We start from the raw sequence: 6,843 nt of genomic DNA on the forward strand, positions 1-6,843 counted from the left end.
GCTAAGTCACAAAACAAGCTTAATTGCAATGTGCACGTGTGTGTGTTTTGGGTCTTCTTTCTCCGTGGGTGGGTAGTAGGTGGGTGGGTGGGTGGAAGCTACTAGCTAGTACCTGGTGAGCCATTTCTTGAACTCCCAAATGCAGAGTGGGATTTTGACAAATGTTCAATTCGATTCAAATTGGAGGAAATTCAAATTAAGGAGACTAGCAGAGAAAAAATAGCATTTGTTTTACAAATTAAACAGCAAAAAAAAAATAAAATAATAAAAAAAAAAAATAGAATTTGAAATTTCTTGGCAGACTTATGTAGATGATTACTTGATATGTGGGGAATCAATGAATAATCTCACTTCTGCTGCCCAAGATGGTACAGTTCCGGTACAAATTGAAATCTTCCCTCAGGTTTTTCTTCCTTTTTTTTTTTCTTTTTTTTTTTGGGTTTATTGGATTTTGGGACTTAATTTTGTGGACTTTTGCTTTTACTGATTTGTGGGTTTCTTATGAAATGGATTATTAGTGATTTTAGAATTATTCAATGAAGATGTCGGTTTATTCTTTCTTTAAATAAATTGGGATGTTTATCGATTCATGTTTGTTTCACTCCAGTAGTTATTTTAACTAGTTTGTTAGTAATTTATAGCTTTTTATGAAATTGATTAGTGTTGGGCATTGAAATAATTATTTCGTAAAATGATTATTCTATTCAATTTGAAATTTATGGATTTCTATTTCAACGTTTGGATTTGCGTAATAGTAGTATTAATTTTTGCCCTCATGATAATGCAAATAATAAATCACAGTGATAAAACCTTTGTAAGCTCAGAAATAAATAATTTTACATTTTCCAAAATTCATTAGAAGTAGAATTCTAATATATTTGTTTGTTATTTTATTATTAAGTTTTAAGTTAGTGGCAGGGATGGATTAAGGGGGCGCCAAGCCCAAAAACTTTTTTTTTTCTTTGTTTGTGAAAACAATTTTTAATGTGTAAATTTTTTTCTCGCATTAGTTCGACTTGAAATTTTTTAGCCTCGTCTTCAATCCAATACTGGATCCTTCCTTAGTTAGCAGTATGTTGCATGATAATACACCATTGAATTTTACATTTACTCTAATTTTGGGGGACCTAACTTATGAAGTTCGCCTCAATCCCCAAAAATCACAGGACCGGCCCTGTATACCGTGCCCCATCTTCTCTCCTCCTCTCCCTCCACACATGGACCGACCTTGTAGAAGCCGCCACCACTGCCACCGTTGACTACCACCTCCAAGTGTCACTGCACAGCATGGAACACTATTGTGGGTCGCTGTATGTCTCTCTCTTCACCGTGTCCCATTTCTCTCTGTCTCCCGCACGTCGCATGTTGCCATTCCGTTTCTCTCTTCCCCCCCATGACACCTCATTGTCTCTCTCTCTCTTTGATGTGCTGTGCAGAGTAGCATAGCATGCTAATTTGAGTGTTGTGTGCAACGGCAATTTCAAATTGTCGATGCGGCGCTCGCATAGGGTACCAAAATTTGACCTCCATAAGGTTTGCTTCTTTTAGACGACTTCATGGTGGTCGTCGCTTAGTCACCACTTCAGATTTTGTGGTAGTGATGTTCGCTTGGTGCTATTTGCTAGAGTGAAATTATGTATGCGTGTTGTCATTGGTGGTGTTGTGGTGGTGATAGTAGTGTTGGTGTTGTGGTGGTGGTGGTGGTGTTGTGGCGACGCTGATGGCAATGGTCGTGGTGGTTGTGGTCGAGGTGGTGGTTGTGGTGTTGGGTAAGATAGGGTAGGGGTGTTTGTGATTGATTATTTTGGTTGATTATGACCAATAAATTGATTAATTTGTGATCAATACATAGTATGTGGCATAAAAGTGTGATCGTGACTCACAATGTACTTAGTTGTGATCGAGAAATAACTTATTACCAATTAATTTGATCAATTGTAACCAAAAAATAAGTAGCGACTTACAAAATTTGTGATTTATGATTTATGATTGATAGATAAATTGTGACATGTAAATTTTTTTATTTGTGATCAATAAATTTTTTGATTTATGAACGATAAATAAATTGTGACTTATAAAATTTTGATTTGTGACCTATTTTGTAACCTATAAAATTTTTGAGAATCATCATTCTATTATATTTAATTAATAATAAATATTTTTAATTAGTTATTCTATAAGTAAAATTTAATAATATCTGACTTGTTTCTTATAGTTTAAAATTGGTTATATTTAAATATGGAATTTTTCCTTAAAAAAAATTGGTGGCTAACCTATTTAAAACTATATCAAATTGACCTAAGTAAATTAATCCAATAGAGTGGAAATTACATCACATTTTCTTCTTATCGAACTTGGCCTATTAAAATTGTATTGGGTTAAATTCATCATTAGCCCATTCTTCCAAATTACATTTTTCTGAAGGGGTACTTACACAAATACCCTATATTTTAGGATTATTTTGAAAAAAACATGATAAAGTTGGATTAAAGCCCCGTTTGGTAGCCATTTTTTAAAAATGTATTTTTCTCTCTATTCTTTTCAACCACATATTATTTATTAAAAAAATATTACACGCAAATAAAATTTTTTTCCTTATTTTTCAACCACACATTTCACATCAATTTACTATTCTAAAATATATTTTTACATAAAAATGACTATCAGACACCTCCTAAATGGTAATTAGTTATATTTTAACGTACAAAATATGCTCAAACCTAAAAATCCACCACAAAACCAGCCTCCAAACTGGAAAAATCAAGGAAAAATTTGAAGGAGAAAGATGGAATCTTCAACAAATTCGTTCATTAATCAAAGCTTTGGAAAAAAAAATCAACATTACTTCAACATTGAAATCTATTAAAAAAGATCAAGACAATCTTCTTGTAATACACAAATAAAATTACAGGTTTTTTTATGCTTTTGAATCCTTGTTTAATTAGTTCCCTAATTTTGTTATTTTAAGATTTAGTTTTCTCTTTGCATAGATTACTAAAGTTACAACCGTAATTATCAATTTTCAGCTGAATAATCTCTCACTTGCCAATTCCAATCTTCATAGTTCATTGCACACATCACACTTTCATTTGAATTTCGTGATTAGGTTTAGTTTAAACCTTTTAATGTAAATAATTAATATTTATGAAGTTTGTTTTTGATGATTTTGTTATTGTGATTGAAAATATGTTTCAAAAACAACATTGCTGGATTTGAGAGGAAATGGGTTGTGTCACTACATATGAAAGATTAGCTTTAAATCAATTAAAATGATGTATGCAAGGTATTTGACAAAAGAATAATGTGACTAAAAAAAGTTACATTATATCATTGGAGCAATTATCTAAATGCTTATGTGTGCATTTTTGAAAATTTGAACATACTAATATAGGCCTTATTTTCTGATAATACATATGAAAAAGAAAAACTTTAAATTAATTACATTGATGCATGCAAAGTGTTTGCTCAATGAGAATGTGAAAAAATGACATTCTGTCACTTTTCTACTATATCACTGGAGCAATTAACTAAATATATTTATGTGCATTTTTTTTGAAAATTTGAATATACCAATTCAAGCCCTTTTTTCTGGTAATACATATGAAAAAGAAAAACTCTGAATCAATTGTATTGATGTATGCAAGGTATTTAATCTAGGAGAATGTGAAAAAATGATATCCAGTCACATTTCTTAAGAAGTCACAGTAGTTCATTTGTGGAATTGACTAGGTGCATACATGTGCGTTTTTGAAATTTGAAAATATGAATTCAAACCATGTTTTATGTTAATACATATGAAAACAAGCCTTGTCTTGGAAATTTGAACATATGAATTCAAGTCCTATTTTATGTTAATACATACAAATTCAAAATTGATGTTATGTTTTTTTTAGCTTATTTATGAGCTATTTTCTTCACTCGTCGGGTGAGATTTTTGTTATCGTTTTGAAGTGTTCACAAAATACTTCGAAATATATTTTTTTGAATTTAAAAATCGAAAAACGACGAGTTCAAAATAACTAGTCAAAAATGCGACAAGAAATGGTGTTGATAATTATTGTTTATTTTGCGTTCCATACTTCATGTGAGATAATTTTTGTCATTTAAACTTTGTACATAACATATTTATCATGGCCACATCGCAGTCTTTCTAACAGATTTTGAATCGTTTAAAATAGATAATCGTAGTGTAAAATACTGTATCAAATGAAAATATTTTAATAATAAAATTTTTTTAAAATGGAAAATATCAGAATGGGTGAATGCTGCCATCTTTGGAATGATTTTGTTGATTTTCAAATGTTTTATATTTTTGGTGGATGTAATTAATACGGCTATTAAAAGTTTAATTTGGTTTAAGTGTATTAATCAATTTCTTATTATTTTTTTTAGAGTATTGCATCTAGTATCCTCTTTTCTTGAGTTGCTCATGGGCGAGTGGATTTACACGTGGCCTTGTGAGGTCCACTACTTGAAATCGGAGATGAATAGAGCTTTGAATATGATTTAGCAAATATTTATTTATTTATTTATTTTTGGCTTGATAAAAATGATGTATTTTAAATTTTAAAATCATGACATGATTATGGCATACTTGAAAAATTAAGGCACATCATATTGTTGTCATTTTTAACATTCATGTCAATTGTGATGTTAAGTTTAATAACAATGTCCAATGAAGTAACTAACACTGAAAGTAAAATTGAAGTTAATACGACTTAAATTTGGGTGACTCAATTGAGATCTCAATGAAAGTTTTAAGGGCCGAAAATGAAATTGGAACTTTATGGAAAGTTACTTCTATTGTGTCTTTATTTTCGTTGTTAATTAAATATCTATTTTTTTCAGGAAAAAAAATGATCAAATGATAACCTTTATTAGAGAGGTGACAATTGCTTATTGAGTTACATAGTTTAAGTTTCAACAATCAAATTTGATGTGATCCAAGAGTCGAGCCCAATAAAGACAAACATGGGAAGAGATTAGTTGATTATCGAAGGAGGACCAATGAGGTGTTCAAGGGCAAAGCGGGCCAATCAAGCGATGGGATTAGTTATGCAATCAACAATTGATGAAACATCGATCTTAGCGAGAAAAAAACGCAAGTTTCATTTTGGGGTTGAGAGTCGAAACCATTTGGATCAACATGATACAAGCAGCCGAAGTTGGAGGCTTGGCGCAACACGGTGCAACTGCAGAAGATACAACCATGCGGTCACATCGAAGAGATGTGGTACGCGAAATCTCCTTTTTATGAGAGTCACCTAATTGGAATAGAATTTTACTCTATATGATATCATGTAATCTTTTAAGTTGTTTTCCATTTTTAAACTTGTTTCTAGGGTTGGTATAAATAGATTTCTTCATCTTTATTGTAAGATAACTTTGATATTTTGAAATTAAATAGAGAGGCATAATTTTGCTTTCAATCTCATTCTTCATTAACAAATTTTTGAGCTTATCAAGAGTGAATTCTTGTGGCGTTCAACACTGGATGAGATTCTCGAATTGTTTAATCAAGAGGTTAGCAAATCCATTGATTAAGTTGGTTGCTTGGTTCATCATTCTTGGTTCAAATCCAAAATCGGGATTATTTTAGCTTTCTCGGGTTTGAAAGGAGAGGTAAAAATAATGTTGGAGATGAAGTAGATGGGAGCATGGGCAATATAAAAATGTCAATTCTACTGTTCAATGGAAGGAGTGATCCGGAGGCTTACTTAGAGTGGGAGAAGAAGGTAGAGTTGGTTTTCGATTGTCATAATTACTTGGAGGAAAAGAAGGTGAAAATAACGGTTCTTGAATTCACCGATTATGCCTTAACTTGGTGGGATCAAGTGGTTACATCGAGGCGGAGGAATCGAGAACGACTTATCAATACATGGGATGATTTGAGCGATTATGCGGAAGAGATTCATGCCTAGTCACTATTACAGAAAGCTTCATAAAAAATTACAAAGTTTATGCTAAGAGTCTAGGAGTCTAGAGGACTACCATAAAGAGATGGAGATGGTAATGATCAGGGTGAATGTGGAGGAGGATCGGGAAGCCACAATGGCTTGGTTTCCAAATGGTTTGAATAGGGATATTGGCAATGAAGTGGAGTTGCAGCAGCATTATGTGGAGTTAGAAGATGTGCTACATGTGTATATGAAGGTGGAAAGACAATTGAAGATAAAGGGGACAACTAGACAACCATTGGTTCCCTCGGGTTTTAATCCATCTTGAAAATCGAACTGGGACAGCAACAAAGGAGAAGGGGCTGTTTCTAGAAGAAGAAGTGTAATGCCAAGGAAAAAGAAGAAAGTACTCGCAAGACCAACCCAAAGCGGAATTGTAACCATCAAGGAGTCGAGACATTAAATGCTTTAGGTGTTTGGGAACAGGACAAATCGCTTCTCAATGCCCAAACAAGAGAGCAATGATTATATAGGACAATGAAGAAGCTGTGAGCGAGAAAGAAGGTAATTATGAAGACATGCCGGATTAGAGGAGGCTAGTGGTGGAGAAAAATTGGAGTATGCTGTTGGAGAGCTATTGGTCATGAGGTGCGCCCTTAACACTCAAATCAAGGTGGATGACTTGGAGCAACAGCGAGAAAATATATTTCACACGCGATGCCACATTAACGATAAGGTATATAACATGATTATTGATGGTGGCAGTTGTACAAATGTAGCTAGCAAGATGATTGTGGAAAAATTGGGACTAAATGAATATGAGAAAGCTAAGGTAAAGAAAAGGGCGTTGATAAATTTTTTAATTGGAAGCTGTCATGATGAAGTTGTGTGTGACGTAGTACTTATGCATGCGGGTCATATTTTACTGGGGAGATTATGACAATAT

Source organism: Olea europaea, unplaced genomic scaffold (assembly GCF_002742605.1).
Source record: "Olea europaea var. sylvestris unplaced genomic scaffold, O_europaea_v1 scaffold2073, whole genome shotgun sequence".
In the NCBI taxonomy this organism is placed as follows: domain Eukaryota; kingdom Viridiplantae; phylum Streptophyta; class Magnoliopsida; order Lamiales; family Oleaceae; genus Olea; species Olea europaea.